Source organism: Cuculus canorus, chromosome 2, assembly GCF_017976375.1.
Source record: "Cuculus canorus isolate bCucCan1 chromosome 2, bCucCan1.pri, whole genome shotgun sequence".
In the NCBI taxonomy this organism is placed as follows: Eukaryota; Metazoa; Chordata; class Aves; order Cuculiformes; family Cuculidae; genus Cuculus; species Cuculus canorus.
In genome coordinates this window covers 27,678,849-27,704,181 of record NC_071402.1, presented here as the reverse complement: position 1 = coordinate 27,704,181, position 25,333 = coordinate 27,678,849, and positions in this window count along the sequence as shown.

Here is a 25,333-nt window from a genome sequence, read left to right as displayed (position 1 = left end):
ACAGTTACTATATACTTTGTCACTGTGTCAGTGTCCTGGTGCAGAGCAGATTATGTCATCAGGGCACGCACCTGGAATTCCCAGCCCGTTGAATGCAGAGGTCTGGGAAAGAGCCTCATGGACTAGGATACTCTTAAAATAAATCACATTTCCCCACATAAATATTTACGTATTACGAGGCATTACATTGCAGTGATGGGTGCCTCGGATATACTTACATGTGTTAAAGATCCAATTGCACCAGCAAGAAAGGGTGCATACAGCCTCTAAAGCTAGCCCTGCTTGCTGCCTTTAAGGGAAAACAAACACGAAGTTGCCCACTGCAGACCTGCGAACCTGGGTTACTTGGAGATCCCTCAGTCTCTTGGTACATTTTAGAGCAACCGGAAATCTTTCAGAACAAAGCATGTGATTAGGATAAGCATTTAGAAACACAGATGTGTACCCTTTCTTCCAAAGGCTCCAGCTGGCAATCTGAGCAGCTGCTGTCTTTCTCTCTATTCCTTAGGCTCTTGTGAATCCAGCCTGTGATTTTGGCCTGTTTCCTGGTGCCCCCAGAGGACTAGATATTTGTTTGGACTACAAAGACCCTTCTAACATATGCACCACTTCTCAGACCAGAGACCAGCAACTTCTCTGATTTACAAAATAATTCTTCCTTCCACTGCCAAACAGTGCCTTCAGTACTATGGAATATTTCATATGCTTCCACTTGGGAAAAAAACCCAACCCCCTCTAGATGTCTTTTTTTCTGGAACATTTTTGATAAAATGTCCCCTGAAGTCCTCAATACTTTCCAAGCCTGAAGAAAACACATAAATGAGGTTACCCTAGGAGTGGAAAGTATTCTGCTGCTGTCTGTATATCACCCAGGAGCACATTGCACTGTGAGGTATGCTTAGACCTTGCCAAGGATGGAGAGTAGATGAACAGATTAACTACTTTGGTCCTTGCTGAGACATTTGGGAGAATTACTCTCCTTTCAAATACAATTTTTGATGCGTAGTTGGATGGCTATGCTCTTCATGTAGAGCTGACAGTAAAATTCAGTTTTACCAAGCCTGAACAGTGGAGATAAATTTGTTTCCCCAGCCCTTGGAAGGAACTGTGTTTTGTATAAAACTTTAATTGGTTAATGGTTTCTTGGGCATATAGGTATGTTTGTTTGTGTGGTTTTTGAGGATCCAGAAGATCTATTTCCAGTCTTGGTATATCTGGACAGTTTCTCTTAAATTCCACTTTCTTCACACAACTTGTAGCTTTCTAATTCTGAGATTCTGCTGCAGACCTGTAATTATTCTTTGGCTGAGGTTACACTTGAAGGTCACTAGGAAACAGTTCCTCATGTGCATTGCAAATGCATACCTATTAGAAGGTTTAACTAGTAATCGTTACACTAGCTCTTTTCTTGTTCTAACAGCTGCACCTCATAGATTCACAGAACGGTTGAGGTCAGCAGGGACCTCTGGAGGTTACCTAGTTCAACCACACTGTTCAAGAAGGGCCTCCCACAGCCAGTTGCCCGTGACCGTGTCTAGATTGTTTTTGAATATCTCCAAGAATGGAGACTCCTCGACCTTTCTGGGCAACCTGTGCCAGTACTTGGGGACTCTCACAGTAAAAAAGTGTCTCCTGATGTTCAGACACATTCTTCTGTATTTCGCTTTTCTTCTGTATTAAGTTTTGCATCCATTGTCTTTTGACTTCTTAATTGTTCTGACTGCAATTCAAACTATCATGTTCATTGTGTGAAGCTGTAGGGTGTTTTTGTCCTTCCTGTAATCTTCCATGACTCTCCTTAAACACTTCTTGTGGTTGAAGCTTCTCTAAAGTAATTCTGAAGATGAAGAGTTTGTGGATTCTCATTTTCCCTCACATTTAAGGGCTAATATGTTGCACTTACATTTTATTTTTCATTCAGACCGGACTTTGTTCTTCTAGCACATATTTACACCCAAATGGAGCTCAAGTCATATATTAGAACATGAGATTTCTTGACCAGCAGTCGCTTTAAAAGTTGGAGTGGAAATAACAGCTGTGACTGTTCCTATTTAAGAAAAGCTTTAGCACTGCTTGCCTTTGCATTTGAAGCTCCAAGCAATAGATGTGCTTTTGTGCCTTGCTGAGCCCTGCTGTGCCCTGTTGAACCCCCTGCAGCTACTGTGCACTCCTCTGGGTTTAAAGATGCTACAAGAAACAGCAAGATCAGAGGACACCTAACATAGGCTCCATCTGTACAGACAGAATTTCCCACTCATTTTCAATATTCAGTCCTGAACCATGAGATTGCATACTTGTTCGCAAGGCACCTGTCTACGCAAATTCCAAATCAGCACAAGTAATCATTTGGGGGATGTAACAGGCTAATTTATTCTTGTGCATGTTTTATTTTGTTCCCATTTAAAACCTAACATTATTCTTTTGCATTAAAACCATTATCAGATTTCTGGAGTTAATGAACCAGAGAGACTAGAACACAGTAAATTTTCTTCTATTTTCCAGTTGGAAAAATGTAGTCATTGAAAGAAAAGAGATCACTAGTTATTCCATGGGTCTAAAAGGTTATTTACTTATGTATGGAGAAAAGTGAAGGGAATAGCAATGGCAGATAATTAGACCTGGAATGACATATCTCAGAAGAAATTGTACAAAGTTTAGAGGTATGGGGTATTTGAAACATTAACTGATGTAAATATCTCTGCTTTTAACATTTCCTTCAGCTCCTAAATGGGGTGAACAGTGAGTAAAGCATCAGGCCCTATCAGAGAGGTACAGGCTGTGTAGCCAGATGAGGTTCGGAGTCTGTTACACCTCTTTGCAATGACACAGCTCTGCTGTGGGCTGCCTGCCCGTGTTGCTTTACTGGGGTGAAACCTCTCCAGGGAGCTTCACAGAGAAGGTGCTGCTGCAACAGGGCCTGTACCTTCCTCTACAGCTACTCAGTAGTAGGCTTATAGTTAGCTCACATCTATGGATATGGATATGTATGCAGGTGTAGATACAACCTAAAAGAACCCATTTAGCCTCAGCAAAGACTAGTTAATGTGTTCGCAAACAAATTCTGTGTTTTGATGACTAAGAAGGCATTATCAATGGAACTGACTAGAGCAAAAAACCTTTTCAATTCTATATCCAGTGTTTATTCTCAAAGCATGGATACCCTTGTCAGATGTTGCATTAGTTACCTGAACTCAAGGTACTTGAAACTGCTGCAGAAATTTCTGGAAGGATTCAGAGTCTGCCAACATTTCTATCTGCAGTGTGGCCCTGAGATATCCAAGCTTTTCCTCATAAAAAAACCCTCACTGTTGTTAAAGACAATGGAAAAAAAATAATCTTCACTGTGGTTAAAGGATTGAATTAAAAAGAGGTATCTTCCAGTCTGCTATTCCTTGACATTTGGGGATAGGAACAATGGTTGGATCTGCACTTCAAGGGATGACAAATTGGTCCCACCATCTGTCCTGCCCCATAGATCCTGCAGGCAGGTGTTGGCATCTGCTGTGCAGGAAATTGTCTTCACCATGGAAAAAACTTCAGTTGTCCATACTTGAAAACAAGTCTGAATGAGGAAGTATCTCCTTCACTGGTTTAGGCATGGAAAAATAAGTAGTTAAACTACTTAAATGCCAGTTGGTTTTTATCTGTTTTACATTTCCAAAGATTTAGTTTTCATAAGATAAAACAAACCCCAAACCCACAAAGGTTTCTTTAAAAAGGGTAAGGTTTGCTGTGAAAATGTTGTTATTAAACTCTCAAACACCAAATTTAACAAGCATCAGAAAATTCCAAGGGCATCAACTTCATAAAGTTATTCTTTCTACTTGTCGATGCTAGACTGTAAAAACACTGACCAAAATGAAAAATTGCCGAAAAAATTCAGTTGTAATTGAAAAGCTATTTTAATTGAAGTGATGTTGACTTGATCTAATACACTCTTTACAGAGTAAGATCCTGAGATGAAGGAAGCTCCATTAATTTAGACTGATGAGTTCTATTTTGTTCAACTAAACACATCCCAGAGAGCAGAAGGATAAAAAGATTTAGAGCCTCAACTCCACCATGCCTAACATCCAAAACATTTTTGGTTTAGAAGTTTATTAAGCAAAATAGAGCTAATTTCTGCACATCTTTCCTTGGAAAGTAATATTGTTGAGCTCATTATGCCTTCTCTCACATCAAAGACATGAAGATATTAGCTCTGTTTAGGTCTTTTTCTGCTGCAGGGTATCTTAGCTGGGCAACTGGGATTCAGTAGTGTTTTATTCATTTTAATACCTTACTCTTTAAAATTTAAAGGCATTTTAGTGAATATGCTCTTCCCAGAACATTGTGGGAAAGACAACAGACATTGTAGCTCTTTCTACAAAAGACCTTTATTCAGACAGCTTTTAGCATCAGGGGGCTTAATTTATTGCAAGTCACTCATAGTTCAACTAACCTCAAAAAAACAAGACCTTGATCTGATTTACTGTACAGAAACAGCATTTGAACTTGAATTTGCATTTGCAGGAAGAATTTATTTACTCATGGATTCTCTTTCAGGCATAATCTTCACTTTTCTGAGACCAGATTTCATCTAATTGTATGAATGCATGAACTAAATGGTTCCTTAAAGCATGTAAAAGTAAATTTCCATACTAAACTTTAAAGAAGGTGTCCCAGACCAGACCCAAGAGAACTGTTTTCATTTAGTACTCATAACACTAGTATTAGTGAAAGTTATACAATACAAGATTCTTGGTGTGCAGCATAAGTATTCATCAGCTAATATGCTTCACTTCTTTCTTTTTAAGAGAATTAAAAATAATCCTAAATTGTCATCAAATAACCAGATATGATCTACTGTGTTGGTAATTAATGTCCGCAGATGACTACAAGGATAAAGTATTTTTACTATGGTGGCTCGCACTCAGTACATCAAATATAAGAAATCAGCGAGTAAAAAAGGGAGATTTTAAGAGATGTTGGGAAAATGCAATTAAACTATGTATGCATGCATTCTTGCTTTTGTGTATGCAAACAAACAGATCTCTCTATTCTTTTTAATTATCTCCTAAATTAATCCCAGAAAACTTCACTGTCATGAATCTGTTGGTCACGGTTGTCCAGGTAGAAGCAGATGGTGGCCATATTCTTCACCACTTTCATGATCCCACTTTAACAGCCAGACTAACCTTCAAAAATAATCAGACCAAGTATGAGCAACTAAACCTTAGACCAAATAATGAGGTAAAACTTCTTTAATGGTAATAAGGCAATATTTACATAATTAGCAGTCAAAAATATAAAGATGATAAATTTTGCATATCATGCTGCAAAAATGCAGGGCATCTGTGGAACTTGGTGGGGTTTGTGACCCTCTTACACATCCAGTCTAGAGGCAGCTTGAGCTATGCTATTAGCTGGTTGACTTGGATGATGATTCTTGTTTTCTTCAATACAATAACGCATCCATTTTGTGGACTATCCAGTAACATATATTTATAGGTAAACTGTCCTCCCTGTAGGCTACCTATTAGGGTATACATTTCAACCTGCAGACTGATATTCATTCTAGACGTCGAACTTTACTGATGTGTTTCCAAATGTGGTTCAAGATACCTTAATTAAGGTCCCTTATCAGGGTTCCTTCAATTTAATTTATATAAAGATAGTAAAATATATATATCTAGATGTGTGTGTGCTTATAAGTAATAATTTTAAATATAGGTATGAGACCTTTCTATGTGTTCTTAATGTATTAAAGTCTAATTCTGACAAGGTCAATGGTAGTTATCAAACTTCTTTAGTTTACTTGATTACCTTGAGTCTGTTTGAGTTACAACATACCTCTGCCTCAAATTCCTGCTGGATTTAGTTGATCAGAAAAAGCAATGGACCAAAGTGGATGACAAATTCCTTTTTTAACTTTAATGCCAGCATCAGGGGTCTAAGAGAGGATAAGGAAGAGTGTTTGGTAAGGAAAACACTCATGCTTTAATCCACGAAAATGAATGATTGCTCTGAGTGTATCTTGGAAAAAAAAAGAATTTTGATATAAACAGAGTTAGGAAAAGGGAGACAATGAGTTCTGGCACTGAAGGAGTTTTTGTAAACAACTGCCAATGCTCAGATGGAAATGCAATGCCTTGTCTTGTGGTTGTTTTAAGTCAAAGCTGATTTTTGTGATCTAATATGTAAGTTGTGCTACTGTGTAACTATCATATAAAGTAAACTACCATTAGGTGATCATTTATTAACTGCTAATTTTTAAAAACAAATGGACAAGTCAGGTCTGCATTCAGAGTTGGTGGCTGCCTTGTCTGTTTATTTAGAGGATTTGAATGTCAGAGAATCTGAATGTCAAAGAATCTGAATGTCTGAAAAGACATGAAGCTTTTTTCAACACATTTTTATTTTCCTGTTATGGTATACTCGCGTGAGTGGGTACAGAAAAGTGCCAGAGCATGGCGATTTAGCCCCTTCATTAAATTTAGTTATGCCTAAGCACGAGAAATTGCTTCAACTTTGGAAAGTGATAGAGGATTGAGTCTCTGGCAACGGATTTCAGTTCCAAGCCTGAGAAATATGAAGAATTTCTGAAGCAGAGACATCCTGAGTACAGGGATTCTTTCATTTATTATCCTCAGGCCTGTGGGGAAATAAAACATTTTAATTGCATTTGAAAATTTGTTTGTGAACTGCTGACCCAGAAGGATAGCCCTGGAAATAATTTGCTATAGGCTTCTTGGTGAACTACTGTGTAAGTTGGCAAGCATCAGAACTGCCCAGACACCTTCTGCTGCTGGAAGGAGAATGCAGTTTGTTGCTAATATCCTCTGAAAACTAAAACCTGATGCAAAGCAGTTCAGCCCTGGAAACAATGAGAAACATAATTCAATGAAATGGCAAAAAGTAAACAGCACAGGACATGCCTCTGAGTGAGGCTGCAGGAACAAGTTCTTTGGGGATCAGCATGCTTTGTTATCCGGAACAATTATGTCAAACTGTGAATTCGTGTAAGAGGAATCCTCAGGAGCAAGGTGGTGAAGGCAGTTTTAGAGCTGCTGTTTGCTACTGGACCAGGGAAGAACATCCTAGCCCTGAAATCATAATTCTAGGTAGCCAATATTTTTATGAGTCTCTTTAGCAAGACTTTATAAACACTCAGTGGAAATAAATAAGCTCCTGTGCTCTGACAAGAACTGTATAAGGAGGAACTAGGGAAATCTGAAATCATAATTTTATTTAGAAGATGAAGTATATATTTGTCTTCTTCACATGAAGATATATTTTATAACAATAGGAAAAGCATATGCTTGCTCTTAGTTGTTTGATGGGCAGAAGTATAGTGCTTTTTCATGTCCTCTCTGCAAAGTCTCCATGCACACAGAGATGACAGAAAACCTGTATGGGTCAAAGTGTTCTCTTATTTATGTGACAAACATAAAAGTTCTCTGCCAGCCATGAGTGAGAACATGTAGCTTAGTAGAGCGACAACTGTAGCTCAAGGTAGAGCAAGGTATCTTCTTATGAACTCCTGATGAGCATGCCAATATCCTACCAGTCCTGAGGGAGTCTTGGTCTGCTCCTAGCCCAGTCCCTTCTGTTGATTGATGATGGAAGGGAAAGGTTACAATGATCTCACTTCCCCGCAGGCTTTTCTAAATCTAACTCCAGCGCGTGTGGTGCAGGAGCAGGCCCTGTCATCTGTAGAGGGTCTGGTCAAGAGGGACACCCTGACAGAAGCTGCAGTAGAAAGTGGGAGGGGTCCTTTTGCATGCCCATCCTGGATCATTTACCCTTATGCAGGGTGAGCAATAATAAACTGCGTATGAAGTGTTCCCACAATGGAATTGTTTTTTTTTTCCAGTTTGAGCTGAGCGATAGTGTAAATGACAAACTTAAATCTTGTTTTTTCTTTTGCTACTCTCTCTCCTACCAGCAGTGCACACCCTGTGGTCCATGCATGGGCTAAGAGTGAGGACGATCTTGTCTCAGAAACCAATGCCACTAAAACTCTGTGGCTAAAAATTTCATGACAGAGCTAGGTAGAGCAAGGTGTTGCCCAGGAAGGCACTGCAGATGGAGAAAGTGCAGGTGATCACAGTATGGCATGAAAGGCAGCTTCCCTGAGCAGTGGATTCTTCATATGTGCTCATTTCAGTGTACTTTCCTGCAGAGGACTCTTAGCCCTGAGATTTTAAGAAAAACATTCAACCACAGGACTCTCAGAAAATTTGTGTCTCACATGTCTCCCTGTAATTTGCACCTTTCAAACTTCTAAAATCTCAGCAGCAGCAAAGCTACTATGCAGAGTTCCTACATTTCCTGCTGAGCCAAAAGGCTGCAAAAGAAAGTTTCAATTTCAGTTTTAGAAGAAAATATCTGAACACAGAAAAAATATTTTAATAAGAAAATAGAATTGAAATTATTTTCCTCATGTCAGCTGAGCATTGATCTGCCTCTGAATTGCTTGCATGTCTGTGTTGTATTACAGTATATGTAGTCCAGTGAAGGAGCCTAGCTTACAGAACACCATGGGATCACAAGTTACTTTTAACTTCAAATCTCATGAAATACTGCTGTGGCTTAAAGAGGATGCAGGTCAATATTCAGCAAAGTCAAAATTAAGTACTTCAAAATGTCTATATTAATCTCATCCAGAAATGAGACGATTTATTTTGCCCTATTCAGTATAAAATCAAATATTAGCAAGTATTTACACTATAAATTCTTACTTTTAACAGCTCCAATGAGTATTAACACTCAACTACGTAATTTCACTAGAAAATAAATCAATCTTCTAGCAGATTTTACTATGACAAAATATACATTGCAGCTTCAGGCATCCTGATTACTTAGCCCAAACTATAACTTTGTGACCAGCAGCATCTTTATACAGCACAACAGGGGAAAGCCCACAGTAGTTGTGTGAGGGTGCAGGGGGAAGTGCCCACAGAGTGGCAGGTATCAGACCTCCAGCTGTTCTGGACAGAAAACTCAGACCCATTAGCAGGGTTTGGCAGTCCAATAGATTTTAGAAACTGATCACAGAATCACAGAATCACAAGGTTGGAAAGGACCCATTGGATCATCGAGTCCAACCATTCCTAACACTCCCTAAACCATGTCCGTAAGTACTTCATCCACCCGTTCCTTAAACACCTCCAGGGAAGGCGACTCGACCACCTCCCTGGGCAGCCTGTTCCAGTACCCAATGACTCTTACTGTGAAGAATTTTTTTCTGATATCCAACCTGAACCTCCCCTGACGGAGCTTCAGGCCATTCCCTCTAGTCCTGTCCCCTGTCACTTGGGAGAAGAGGCCAGCTCCCTCCTCTCCACAACCTCCTTTCAGGTAGTTGTAGAGAGTAATAAGGTCTCCCCTCAGCCTCCTCTTCTCCAGGCTAAACAACCCCAGCTCTCTCAGCCGCTCCTCATAAGACTTGTTCTCCAGCCCCCTCACCAGCTTTGTTGCTCTTCTCTGGACACGCTCCAGAGCCTCAACATCCTTCTTGTGGTGAGGTGATGAAGAGAGTGATATAACCTGGTGGTCTGCAGGAGCTGATAAGTGGATCTGATCATGCCAAAATTCTTGCAGGCATGTATGCCTATATTCCTCATTCATCTGTGCATCTTGGAGTCATTCTCAATGCAGCATTCCTATTCTAAGAAGTCTTTAGGCTACCCCTCTAGGGACATATCTCAAGGAGTGCTCTTGAGGGTTGTAGCTGTCCAAGTTTCTGTGTAATTATATTAGTTCATACAACTTATTTTCTCCTAATTTTACTGCTTTACATGGGCTATCTCCCTCCTCTCTGCAAAGTTATTCCATTTTGATTTTTGTCCTAAAACAGCATAAGTCTTTCTTCTAAACAGATAATTTGCTAATTTTCCCCTGAGTTATGATACAATTTCTTTATCTTCATCTACATCAGTTCCCAGGACAATTACTTGTAAAATACTCCACCGCACCTAACATAGCTGGTTCCCGTGCAAGACACGTGGGTGTTACAGAATTAGACAAAAGAAAGTAAACCGGGGCAATTTAGCTGATAATGCTGTTTCCTTGTAAGGTTATAGAACGTAGCACTGTGTCCTAATGAGAGAAATATCTCCTTTATCAAGGGAAAGCTATTTTTAACTGATTCTTTTAATTGACTTGCAGTAACTCCTTACATGGAGCAGTGAATGTTGAATCATCTCAAAATGTACTTCTTCTCTGACTTCCTGCAAAAAAAGATCTGCGAAGAATATCTATCATATTTGTATGCTAAAATAAAAACTAAAAATGTGGATTTTGGCTTTCGATCTGACATGAGCCACTGTAGCATAGTTTGAAATTAAAAGGAAGTGAGGAAGGAAGAGTCTGTCCTTCTTTTTAACTTCCTGTCCCTCTAGCTCTTTCTATAAAGCTCCGTGTGTGCATGTGATATGGAAGAGAGAAAGGTCACTAAGGGTCACAAAATTGTCCAAGTGAAATCTGGATTATTTGCTAATTTCTGCCACCTCCACTGTCCTGATTTTGCCAAATAAGCGGCTATTTGTTTTGTCACTCTTTTTTAAGAAGTTTGTGAATAGATGAGAATCTCTGCAAGCTGGTCCACCTGATCCTTACATGGAGGGTATGCAATGGGAGAGGATACTTTCTGTTTCTGACAGACTCTTGCAAAGGCTAACCTTTGACCGAAGAAACTGTTGTCAAAGAAATACACTCACCACTCTTGCTCTGTTCCCTAATCCCCTCCATGGATTGTTTTCCAGGATGTTAGTGCCACCTGAGGGGAGGCAGGCTCTTTTCATTCACGTGCCAGGTTACAACACAAAGATGGGAGGTAGTGAGGCATGGGATATCTGCCTCTTGTATGTGGATATATTCTTCTTATATAGTGAGAATTTAGAAGCATTTCCAAGAAGCAGAATGCTTCATGGTTCTCCCTCTGGGACAGATTGTTCTACTTTACCCTTTCTTTGAGCTGAGCCTTGATGTTATATTTTAGCCTTATACAATCAAGAAAGAGTTTTTCTCTGCATAAATTTTATCTTGTGTTCAACTCATTTGAAGGTAGTGAGAAATCTATTTCTTCCCTATACACAGAGGATTTACCTTGCAACCTACAACAGAGCAATTACTGTTACAAAGAGTTAGGTGCATAAATTCAATCCCCCAGATAAGAAGAAAATATTAGCTGCATGGTTATGAATTAGGTGTGTTATATATATAGAAAGCCTGTCTCCTGGGCAGCTACCAAATGTAAGAGCAATCCATGAAATGCTCAGATTAAAAAAACAAAGTTGAAATAGGATCTCTCTGACCATTTACAGTTCAGGAAGACCTTGCATCTGATCCGACACAGGCTATTTTCAGATACATTTTAACAATAAAAGTAGACCACTTTAATGATGATGTGACTTTTCAATGTCTATAAGTAAAAAGAACTACTACCAGATGACTGTACTGAGCAACCTGTTCTTTGCAGAGGAGAGCAGCAGTACATAGGCAACTTAAGAGCTAAACTTCATTGACTCTCAGTAGGGCTCAGTCTCCTAAATCACTAAACCATGAGATAATTTTGGTGAGGCTGAATGGTGCTCTCACATCAGACCTCACCTCAAAGTGTTCCTGTGCATTGATTTTGGTGAGGCTATCCATGCTGGGATGCAGTGTCACAGCCTTTTTCATAAAGCATCTTTCCCATGACCTGGAGAAATCCATTTCTACATACCTAAAAGTAATGAATTCCCTTCCTGTCTCTTAAGCCATCTAGCACACCTTAGTAAGGAATATTTGGAAATGTTACCTGCAGTGAGCTGGCCCCTGTGCCTCTTCTCTGGGATGTAGTGCACAGGACACGTTTGCTCATCATCCAGCAGTAGATGGGCCAGAGTTGCAGTGTGCTTCATGTCTCACAGTGTGCTTCATGTCCTGTCATGGCTTCCCAAACTCGCTGTGCTCAGCTGTGTGTTCTTAAGAATGTTAAGGGTTCCAAGCAATTAATGAAATGCATTTCATAGGTCTAATTAGCTGGGTTCTGTACCATTCTGTGATATCTATCATAAGACTTGTTGTCCTGGAATGAGGTGTGGAAATGCACCATGGAGTAAAGCACATCCGCATGTAGCAGTCCCTGGACAGCACTGATGCCTGAGCTGCCTCCATACTCAACTCACTCTGAAAGAGAGCCAGGGAGGGAAATAATGTACATAGAGTGTGACCAATCAGGCACTGTGGCACCACGAAATATTATGTGTCCTCATAAACACACCAGATAATGGGAAAGTATGGAAAGAAGAAAAAAAATCACTTTATTTGCATATAAGCATTATTCTCTATTGATCTTATTAACTCGTCCTGAGTAGTTGTAACATTCCTTGTACCACAACATCTAGGACAAGCTGTCTAGTATCTTCCAGAAAGGACTGCATACTTCTGAACATTTCATTCAATAGGAGAATAGACTTTCTGCTGGTAAACCATGGAATTCTTTTCATTCTTTTGTGGTTTTTTTCCATCATGTTGTTCCTAGAATTACCAGTGAGGCAGAGTTTTTGTTGTCTGTATTTTTTAAATTAGTATTATGTGGGATGTGCTCGAGTACCAACATTTTAATTGTCAAATAACAATACTTATGATACTTAGCTTGTTGTTAAATGCCAATGTCACATTATTGACAATCCTTAAGCCAAGATTAAATTAACTATTTGCATAATTTTACTCTTTGCTGTCAGAGACAGCGTTCATACTGCTTGTATATGAAATGTGATACCTAGTAGCAAGAACGTTCTCTTTCTTTTCGTGTGGATGTATAAATCTTAAATTATTCACACTTACAAAACATTGCATTATGGGACTTGCAATGGTGACAGAAAATTTTCAGGTAAAATGAAATATGATCAAACACTTTTCTCAGTATTGTAAATCATTTAGATTACAGAATATATACTTTTTCCTAGGAATGGTTTCTGTACATATAAAGGGGAATGTTGATTAGCTTTGTAATGATAACGAGACTAGTAGTTCAGTTTATAAGGATGTGGTATGTTCATCTACTTTTAGAGTACAATGATTGCAGAAGAGTCATAAAAATCTCCTAAGTCTGTCTATCCCAATTGAGTCTGCATGCCTCTGTTTCTTGGTAAATATAAAACAATCTTTCAAAATCTCACTTCTGGTATTGGAAACCCTAGGATTCTCCAGCCAATACCACACCACATCGCTCCAAATGTTTTTTGCCTGAAGGAAAACTTAACAGCCTTTTCTATTAGTGAAGTGTGTTAACTGAAGACCATTGGAAATCTGCTGCTGTCTTTTCTGGATCTGTCTGTCAACTGTTACAGAAATCACACAGTATCACAGGATCTCTGGAGATCATCTAGTCCAACCCCTCCTTGCTCAAGCAGGGCCACCTAGAGCCGGTTGCATAGAACTGTCTCCAGATGGCAGCTGAATAACTCCAAGGATGGAGACTACACAGCCTCTCCAGGAAACCTGTGCCAGGGGTCAGTCATTCTCACAGTAAAAAAGTGTTTCCTGATGCTCAAGAGGGAAATGCCCATGTTCCAATTTAGATGCTGTTATCTGGTGATTCGGTTTCATATCCAACCTGAACATACTCTGATTTGCCAGCTTTATATTCTTATTACAGCAAGGAAACAACAGATTTCTTCATAGAGCTCTCTCTCCTGCTGACAAAGATGTCAGCTATTTGGCTATTAGCACAGTGGTGATAACTCACAGGGCTATAAAGCTCCTTTTGCTGTTGCATCTACCTTATGTACTCACAAGGCCTATTGTGAAGGTATCCCAAAGACTTCCCTGCAGCCCTTGATCAAAGGGAGAGTCTAGGTCTTCTCCTCATCTAAAGGTGATGATGTCCTTCTCTGAAAAAGGGCTTTATATAGTAATGGCTGGACAAAAACATGCCCTGATGTATCTCATCTGCTCTCATTGATGATGTATGCCATCAATGAGGTTCACCAAGAACATACCTCAGATGAGCCTGGTTCGCAGACAGGATAATATTTCATTCTGAATTCTAAACTGCAAACAAAATGTTGATATTTACTTTTTCTATCCATAGTATTTGATCCAACAGTCAGAAGTTTGGGGTTTTTTTTTTTCTTATTTGCATGCATTTTATGGTGGTATAAAGACTAACCAAAATACTGATCCAGAAATAAATCCTTCCCATCTGATAGATATCAGGCTAACAAACTGAAGTAAACTATTCTGTGCTATTTTTTTCACATAAAGAGAAACAACTCATTCAAATCCCTTGAGTACTAGCTATGAGTAGAGTGGAAAATTACAACTAGGCTTTTGTTATGTCAAACTTCCATTGCCTTTACTGAGTAAAAGCTTATAATATCAGCTTTTCTCTTGAAAATGGCTGCATGGTAGTAGAAATTGTGTTTAGGGAAGTAGCAGGCTCCCTCTGACTGAAGATCATACAACAGAGTATAACCATAGCAGGCACTATGCGAGTTGGGGTTTGGGTTTTTTTTGAGAACATTCTTTCTAGCAGCTTCTGTCTCTACACTGTAAGAGAAAATGGTGATGTTAGCAGTCACCTCCATGTTTCTAATTCCAAACAATAACGTTAGCCAAACTCAACTGCCTATTTGTCACACCCAACCAGACACTTCTCAATGGAAATGACTAAGATAAGAGGGTTTTGGTTTATTTGCTTTTCTCATTGCTCACAGACTAGCTAATCTTTTTGCTGGGAATATCAGACAAGTCAATAGCAAGTCAATTGTTTCTCTAGCTTCAGCTTTCATAGCCCAGCAGCTGGCCATTGATTTTCAGTAGACTTCTTTATATTATTTTTTTTTTCAGTCTAGATTTGTCTGGATGCCTATTCTTTTCCTGAAAAGGTGCTGTTTTGTTATGATCAGTCTCACTTTTGCATGTTGGCACCCAGGTTCTCCCGGCAGATGCACCGTGCTGTAGCAGTGGGATTCTGGAGTGGCCAGTGCCCCGGGGCTTTAGTGCAAGGTAGGATTTTGAAATCTTCTGAAGTTCTGGCATAAAATCTGTAGGGAATCAAGAGTATTGTCATATTAAAAAATGTGTCTCAGTTAGATCTACAGGTTGCATCATTTTTATCAAGCCTTTAGGAACAGCCTGCTGGCATTCTTAAGTGGGTGTTGGTAGAACAATTATTTTCTCCCTTGAAAAATAACTTTTCAGTAGATAAATATATATCTAAAAATAAACACGCATTACTTAAGACATTTTTCATCATTAAACGTGTTTTATCCACTGAGAAGTACAGTGTCAGTAATACGCAGAAAGATACTGTCATATCTTTGGGGTTTTGCTACGGGTATAACATTCTGTCATACACAGATTAAACACAATAACAGACTGGAATATAATTACAGCTGAGGAAATAACTGCCCTGTCTTCACTTGTGAATTGCATGAGAGCATTTTAAGGTCTCTTAAATAAAGAGCAGTGTCAACAGCAGGATGCAGTTTTGTGTTGTTTTCATGCTTTTGAACCCCACAAGGGGTTGTCCCACTGAACAAACTAGTCCGTTAATTTTGTATTTCCTCTGGTTTATCACTTATCTGACTCCTCGCCTCCACTCATTGGGTGCAAATCTTGCTGCTTTCTCAGTTGACTGAAGAAGTTGCACCTGATAACCCCACTCTCTCAGCCCATGTGGTGGCCAGGCAGGTGGGGGCACTATCAGCCCCCAGCAGGTTACTGAGTTCATCTCCACCCAATAACTGAGCAGGGGATCTTGGAAAACTGAGTCAGTGAAAGAGATGTGGTGAAAGCCTCCATCTAAGGCAAGCTTTGTTGCGTGTGCTAAAATGTGGTCAGGAGAATTACTGTCCCTGCTTCACCACCTCTCGGACACCACTCTGCTGATGTCCTGGAGAACCAGGCATCCACCAAGTATGCAACACAAGATCACACTGTGATATGGGAGTGTGCAAGAGTATATAGATATATCCTGCACTCCACATGAAACATGGATTCTTCCTTTCCTCCTACATTTTCAGTATGCCCATACCCGTTGTTGCAGTCACTCCCCCAAAACTTTTGTACATCATGGAAGTAGTTCTGTTTTTCTAGGAAGCAGCTGAGTACAACTTCCTTCCAAACTCTACAGAACACTGCTTTTTATCTACTCAGGCTAAACTATTTTCCTTCTGACATCTCTTCTAATGTCTTCTCAATTTCCATACCAAGTTCAAATATGACTTGTTACCCTTCAGGTCCCCACTTTAATTTCACGTCTCTGTACAACTCTTCTTATATTTTCTTCCCACATTCAAGACAGCAGAGACTGGACCTTCTACATCTTTTCATGATGCTTCTCTTTTGTGCCTCCTACTGGAAGCTCTCATTGGCAGGGAGGTTGCATAACGGTATTAGATTAGAAGCTCACAGTAAAAATATACCCACCCAAAAGAAGTTTAGAAAGTCAAGAAAGACTGTGCAATTGTGCAACACAGCTGAACAAACCTGCTGGACAAATTCCTAACTGTTTTTGGGAGTAAGGAGCTGGTCTCTAAAGTGTGGAAACAATCTGCCAACTTGAAAACTGGGAAAATCATATCCAGCATGATAAATGTGAAATATTGCAGGAGAATTAGAGGAACAGCCAGTTTAAGGCATGAATCATAGTAATAAATCTTTTCCAGCCATGTCAGAAATGGCACATCTGCTAGAAAAGTTGTAGAACCACAAGGTAGTTGAGTTGTAAAAGGATTTCTCAAGGGAGATACTTCTCTCAAGGAAGATAAAGAAGTAACAGGAAAGCTGCATGTAGTATTTGCATCAGTAGTTAGCCTGGCTTTACCTCTCAGACTTTCTTTAAAGAAGAAAAAATAGGGGAACCATCTCAGTTGGAACAGTCAGCAAAAGACATTTTGGAACAATTAAAAAAATAATCCATACAGCGTTGTCGGTGCTAATAACGTTTGCTCAGTGGGTCTTTGAAACAGTTGTGCTGTCATCTGTAGAGTATAACCTATCACTTAAATTTGCCTCAGTACAAAAGTAAAGGAAGATGGCAAATACGATGCCAGTTTTTAATAAGGACCCCTGGGGAACCTGCGAAATCACACACTAGGAGGTTGTACTTTTGTACTGGGCAGATTAGTAGAAACTATAATAAATAACATAACTAGCATTATACATGAATCAACATGATTTAGTAAGGGAGAGTTAATATAGGTTTCGTAGGAAGAAGTAACAGCTTTCAAACCTCTTTCATCTCATGGACAACTCATTAAACACTTGCTTATCACTAAGCTAGTTTATTTACTGGGCTTGTATTTCAGAAAGGTTCTTCATAATATGTCTTTGCAAAGATCTTGGAGAAAGTAGGTTGCTATGGGGTAAGAGAGAAGGCCCTCTGCAAGAGTAATAGCTACCTAACAGATAGGAAAGAGAATTGGAAGAAATGATCAGTCTCGAAAGGGCTGTGATGGGACCTGTACATCTGTACTTACACATGAGCCATAAGGGCTACATAAGGTGATTGTAAAACATAGGTATATGTAAGTTTTCTGACTTTACAAAATTATTTAGATTAGTTAGGAATAAAACTGATCACAGAGTTGCAGAATTATATTGTGTTACTGAACAATTGTTGACAGCTGCTAAGAAATGCACTTGAGAAAAATAACCCAGACATTAACTATTACTTAGTCAAAAGATGGATCTTAGGTTTATTGTGGGTTATTTTATGAAAATGTCATCTCACTGCTCACTATAATTCAAAACAAAACCAGAAAAGTAAGTACTGCCAGGCAAGGAGAAGAAAGCCAGCCTTTAAATGTTATTATAATAATGCATAAATCAAATCACATTTCCACATTCTGGGATTTGGTTGCTCCAACAATACAGAATAGACACAAACAAGAGAGAGGGCAGATTTAGAGTAGACATAACGAAGAATTTCTTCACCATAAGAGTAGTGATGCACTGGCACAGGTTGCCCAAGGAATTTGTGCCTGCCCCATCCCTGGAGGTGTTCAAGGCCAGGTTGGATGGGGCCTTGGGAAGCCTGATCCAGTGGGAGGTGTCCCTGCCCATGGCAGGGGATTGGAACTGGATGATCTTCAAGGTCCCTTCCAACACAAACTAATCAATGATTCTATGATTCTATGAGCAAGGATAATGGAAGGTATGGCATGACTTTCAAGCAAGATGAACGTAAACCAGAACACACCAAATATAATTATTCTGCAACAAATTCAAAACAAAGCCAGTCAAGCTTTGCCAAAATGCAAATAAATTCATTGACAAAACCCCCCATTTTAGATATCAAAGTCTAAATAATTTTGAAAGCAGATTAGTTGGAAATTGAAAAACATGTCTATTAAGACTTCACAGGTGCCATGGTCTTGCCCAGGAAACCTCTAATCTGCAGCTTTTTGTGAGCAGGAAAGATAACTAAAGAAATATTTTTTCTCTTCTTCTTCTTATACTTAGTAAATAACCAGTATTTAGGACCAAGATAGACACTTCTAGTCTGAACACAGATGTTCTTAGGTTTTAAGGTGCACTGAGAATCGAGCCCTGGAGGATGCATCCCAGAAAAGGTCGTGACAAGATTTTCTGTAATAAAAAATGATAGCTCCCACTGAAATCCATGCAACATTTCTGTGAGCAGGAACTACTCAGTAGGTATGAAGCTGCCTAGCTGTCAAGAGACTTCATGTACTGGTATTCCCTGTGTCCAGTGAGAAGTTAATTAGGGATGTTTTTTCAGAGAAGTAGTAACATACTCTTGAGCAGACTATTCCTTCTAGAAACACAGCAGTATTTGGCCAACAGTGCATCACTATTTTGACTATAGTCAGTCCATTGTATTTAAACAGCTGCAGCTATAATCCCTTCTTGCAAATATTTGCTGCTTGACACTCCTGCTTCTCATTAAATACCAAGATTGACGAACATCTGCCACTAAACCTTCTTTTTTAAAAATGATCTAGCAGAAGGCTTATCAAGACTTATTGCTGTTAGGTTTCTAAAGCTCCTTCTGCTGAAGATCAGCGATTTGTTAAAGGAAAAAATAATTATATCAGGCCTTCTGAATAGCCACTCTATATATTCATAAACATTCCTAGCTCCAAATCAATCTGGATCATAATCAGTTTACTTCTTTTCTCAGCCACGGACAATTATTTCAAATCCATAAATGTCACATTCTGTATGATGATTAAAACTCTTGATGGAGCCGAAAGTCTCAGCCACAGACAGCAGCATGGCAGTTATTGCAATAATTTATTTTTATTCTCCTCATTACACTGGCCTCAGTTTTCATTGTGTGGTTGAGTAGTTAACTTCACTCAGATCACAGACCATAGATTTTTCCTTTTCCCTTTGTTCTTTCATCCTCACTCACCAAGTTTCTCTCACAGACAATTGCTTTTAGCAGGCAGTGCGCCACACCATTGAGTACAACTCTTGCTCAAGGAAAGCCTCTTACAGCTCACAGTGGTTCCCAGAAACTGGTGCATGAACTGGTACTGTTCCCAGGTGATGTCCTAAGTGCTTGCAGCTACCCCACAGAGCTGGAGCATTTTGTCATATTTGCAGTTAAAAGTTTGTTGGTGAGAGAGCGCAGCAGTCTGTGAGAGTTCTTGAGGGCTGAGGACAACTCACTCCAGAAAACAGGAACTGTATTAGTGCCATTGTTGGTCACTCTCTTAGGCATTCCCTGTGACTGACACTGCAATTTTCTGACCTCAGTTTCAAGGTTCAGATCAAGGAATCAGTCCTGGGCTTAACTTTCTATTTCGTATTAGGCTTCTATAAATACACTGGCTTTGCAAATGCAAGCATTACAGCTATGCCAAATTCTTTCACCAGGAGCAATATTATCTCCTACTCTTTTTTGACTATTAAAATTCCTTTTCTTTGTTTTGTGAAGTAGCATGTTTTTTTTTAATATAACGAGAGCAATGGGACATTTTCATATGTATACAGATCTGCTCTTTCAGACACGTTTAATAATAAAAACATACAGTGCCCTAGGCTGGGTTTCATTGACTGCCCAGTGCTCATTCTTCCCTCCAGCTTAAGCAATTCCTAACAGGCATCTATTTCCCTGCTAGTTGCAACTCCTTCTGCACCAAGTTACTGACACGGCAGGCCTTATTCTTTGAAATGTTTTATTATCTCCATTATGTTGAGCAGCTGCGTAAGTAACCAATGTGAATGGCAGCGGTCAACTTTCAGAGAGTACTGCTTCTGAAGTACCAACTACATGGTGACAAATGATGGGAGGGAATGAAACCTTTCATCCTTCTGCTGTGACTTGGATGGTGCTGGGATATCTGGGACACCCACAGGCTGGGATGAAGATTTCTTTCTTCAGTAGCTCTTTGGAGAACCAAGTCTGCTCAGCCTTTATTTGCCAGGAGATTTATTTGCCAGGAGATTTCAGCTAAATTCGTATTCATCTGTAGCTGTTTGGGACAGATAAATCAATTTAAAAGGAAAGTGTGAGGATTACTCTTCTCTGGAGGAACATTTTGGTGGTCAGCACTTTGCTATGATTGCTGCAGCCGCTGCCTCACATCTTCCTCTGAGGACTGTATTGAGAAGAGCAGTGTGATGTTGCTCATTAGGCTGATGACTTTTCAAGGTAGGGAAAAGTAAGAGATCCCTCAGTGACCTGGAACTGCAAATCCTCCGCCTACAGCGTGTTTCCGGATTACAGCTGAAGCAGGCAAAGCTGCACTGTACAGGAGCAGCATGGTTGATACCTTGGCTGTAATTATGGGGTTATGCAACAAGTGAAGCAGTCTTAGCTGGTAATATATTTATGATATAAACAAAAATTCAGGTCTTGCAATGTGAAAGACTGCAGCATAATGCATTGGTGGGGCTTTGGCTGTTTAGCTGTGTATAGCTCTATTTAGCAATAGCCTATAAAAAGCCCTGAACAATGTAATTCAAAATTGTTACAAGCAAGTTACCAATTCTGTGCCTCTTTCCATGAGAGCATGAAAAAGTATTTTAGATATTTATCAAGAAATAGACCCCTCTTTCATGAGAGATGAACAGAATTTTCTTAAGTGTTGATCTGCACAGTTATATGTTTGTTGAATAGATTTGGCATTTGAATATTCCATACATGCCTATAAACATTTTGTACAAAACACATTTTGAACATGAAATGTTTGTGATACATACAACACTATTTTCAGCCTGGAGGCAAATAATTATTTAATGTAGGCAAAAAAATCTGCATTGATCTGCACCTCTCTCAACAGTGTAATGCTTCTTCACAAAGTAAATATTTTCAAATGAAACTCTGGAAATCAATTACTAATACCATACCCTCATATTTTCCCCAGAGAAAATGTCAAAACTACCCCTCTAATCTGATAGGACTTAAAAACTAATACCCAAAAATACTCGCTGACCAGCATGCTGAAGGCTGCTTTTGGCCACCACGCTGCCTTTATTGGGTATCTGAAAGACCCAAAGACTTCACGACAGACACATGGTAGTTTCTGTGGGAGGTAAATGGTTTTAACCACGAACCTCCCACATGCCCCCTCAAGCCCTCACTATTCCCCTGTTCACTCAAAAGAGGTATGAAGCAGCATGACCCCAAGGTGCACACACAGCTTGACAATTAATTGTAATCAATAAGGATTTGCCACAAAACTATTCAGAGGAATACTGATAAATTTCCTGCAATTTTAATTGTGTTTGTTAGATTTGCCAGGTCCTTTACAAGTCTCATGTAAGAATTTCCAGAGTTTTAAAAATAAACAGACAGTTTTGAAGCCATTTATAAAAGAAAGTGAATAAACTGGTTCAGTGTTGCTGATATCTTGAAAGGTCTTAGTTTTAAAAATAGGCACATCATTTTTCTTGCCACCCTAATTTATGTAATACAGAACAAAAAGTTTTGAACTTGAAGACCTAGATATTGGATTAATTTATTGAGCCGTTTGCAAAAATTATTGTCATTATTTGTGACTATTTCCTGAGCATTCTAGGGTGAGGCTTGTCCTGGGAATTTCTGTGATGGAAGAAAACATTTTTCAATGATATGCCTGTGCTGGTGTTTTCTGTGCAGCTTTTATTTCTGTAAGTAACTTAGCAACATCTCTGTGTGGAAGATAGTGATGTGAATGTGGGGAGAAGGTGATGGAAGTATGGAAGGGGTCTTTGAAGACTAAGATAACTATAAGGGATGTAAGGTCATCTCCCCCATTGTGAATCCCATGGAAAATTTAAGGAAATTAGCAGTGCTTGTGAAGGAGTGAAATGAAACAGTAACAAAAACTGAAGTGGGTCTTCCTCTGTGACTGTCTCCAGCAAAAATTGCTGCCTTATGCCACCTACAAATTTCCTAGTATTACAAGAGGGCAGGAAATTAAGGTAGTGTTAACATCAGGCAAATGGAAGCTCATACAGAAGCTTTTATCATGCCACTGTCTCTGAGAAAATCTTCCTTTAATCGCATTATGGTAAATAGCATCAGGTCTTTCCCTTATGTTGTTTTGACAGGAGAAGGGAACTGGCATGAAGGCTGTATCTATATTAGTGAAATAGCTATCAACAGGGGTGCTCTGAGGCCATTGATGACTGACCTGGACCTCAGTGTGACTTTCTGAAACATCTCCTGAGCCTGGCTTTGCTGTCAGCACAGGACCAGTCCTAAGAGAAAATATGGTGTCTTCCCTGCACTTCTGTGCTCTCCAAAACATGACCCAAAACTGTGGAATTTTTTTCTCTGTCTCTGGTTCTCTGCCTGCCTTTTTTTGCTTTTGATCACTGTCAGCAATTCCATTAAATACCTAATAGCCCTATAAGCATTCTGCAGATGCCAGAAAGAAATGAACTACTAAATATCGGTCATCAGACTATAATTCCATCAAATTCTTTATGTTAGATTCTCTGCAAGTCTGATGGATACCTAGCCACAAAGTTATCCATAGATCCCATCTTATCAATGCTTCTCAACAGCATCTTCCTTGGGAAGATTTTTACTGCATTGTTTATAACTATTTCTTAAAAACTCAATTGAATTCAATTTTCTTCTTTTTTTCCTTCTTCCACTCAAAGGGAAGCACTTCAGTTTTATTAAAAGCTTCTGATCACAGGTCAAGCTGCTTACAGAGGCCTCAGACACACTGGGATTATATTCTTTGCAGCACCTGTGGGGAAGAAAGTGTAGCAGCTCAGACAAACTGAGCACTGAGCAGCTAGTGGGGATGGCACCACCTCATCTCAATAAGCTGGAGTATGCCTAAGAACTCCCTTATTGACTTATTGCATCTGTCCTCTAGATATACTTCAGATTCCTTTAGGGAGGCTGGAGATGCCCATGGCACAGAGAGAGGACTTAACAAATACTTAGTCCATCTTCTGCCCTCAACGATAATGCCTGTGATTAACAAGGTGTTATTAAACACAAGCTCTACAATTATTCAATTTGGTTAAGTGTAGCTTGCCAAGAATTTATACATTGTGTTCTCAAAACACCAAAATACTAAGTAAGTAGCTTATAAAATTGTGCTGTCAAAACCTCATCAAATTTACACAAATAAAAAATGTGGCTTTTAACAAGACTAAACAACTTTACATTCTGCCTTACTCAGCAAGTAAATTTAATGTTGAAAGTAAGATGGGACGAGCTAAACAAAAAAATACTCAGGTTAATTCTTGAGGAACACTATAGAATCAGTGAAATCGTTGCACTGAAGACCAAAAGAGCCTGTTATTTCTGTTTGTAAAGACCACTTTGGATAATATCAGGCAGGCTAGGTACCTGTGCTGTAGCTGTCTCCACCAAGCAATACTGCCTGACATGATTTTGTCCCATGAGCAGGTTAGTCCGTATCTCTTTACCATGAGAACTACAGCTCTGTCTTCGTTAGAAAAAACCAGCTTTTTGTCTTACAGACCATGATATTGTTGCTGTTTTCATAGCAGTACTGCTATGGAGGTAAAGTAAAGATAAAGTCCTATCTTTCCTTTAGAAGTAAAAAGTTGCCTTAACTTTTAAAGTAATGTTTCCAAAGCAAGTGAAAATATAGTGTCTGAAGAGTTACAACAACACGCTACGCTCATTACTAGACACCAGAATGTTAATCACCAGCAATTTTTTAATACTTTTAATGGGAAATCTCATAATTATGCCATTCTTTTTAACACATTTTGATAAATACTGAACAGAAGAAGGTGAATGCATCCTGATACAGTGCTGGGTAATTCATTCACATCATGTCTGCTTGAGGATAGAGCTGCTGGGCCCTGGATCTGTTGCTTCTTCTGTATATATTTTACTTCCATTAAGGCAGCTAGTGATTCATATTCCTTAAATTAGAAACCCAGGTGGTAGCAGTTGTCAATCTCCTCCCTTCTAGGACACAGAAACAAAGAGGAATCCAGTTTATGGTCCCATGGGCAGACATCATGACCCCAAAGCTGTATCATTCAATCCAAATACAGTTTAAGACACTGGGATTAGGACTCACAAACTCATAGGTGCTTATGTCCCCATGATCCAAAAATTGGAGTAGCAGCACGTGTGGTACTGGACAGAGGATGCCATCCCTGGGCAATGCCAGAGAGGCACTAAGGATCATAGAGAAACACTGGGCAAGTGTTTAGAGCTTGAAAACATTTCCTGGGCTTGATACTTAAAATTTATCTCTGATACGCACATAGTTCCCTTTGAAGGAGTACCTGAAGTGCACCTGTCTGTGTGGATCCTATCTTACATATATAAAACTGTCTTTAAAAATGTGTTTTGTTTTAAATCTTGACCTGAATTTTGAGGCTCCAGAACAAGCTTCTTATTTTATCCAAGAGGTTGCACAAGAGTTTCTGGTTGCACAAATCCATAACAGCTTAGAAACATACTAAAATCAAAGTTATCATGTAAAGCAAGGTTAAACGGAGCAATCTGTCTGGCAGGTGAAAGGCTGCTGCTTTATTTACTAAGCCTATAATCTTTTGACTTGGAGTTCACTGCCAAAGAAGATTATGGAAGAACTACAGCCCATATCCAAGTGTTACAAATCTATATTGGGTATCACACTGAACTGCAATAAAAAAGTTTAAAAATATTACCAAATATGAAAGATTATTAAGTTGGTTGATAGACGAATAAAAGCTGCAGTTTGGAAGACGTGAAAAAATAAGTTGTGCATTTTATCCCTATAAACATAGACCCCTTCCTAACTGTTTTCCATCACTGTTCAAAGATCAGTGCCATGTCTGAGCTGTCTGGACTAAATCAGATGGTGGTGCACAAATAGTGTCAATGCAGATTTGAATTTTCAAAATTTAAAAAAAAAGCCTAGAACATTTTTAACAATCCATTTTTATTCATTCATTAATAATT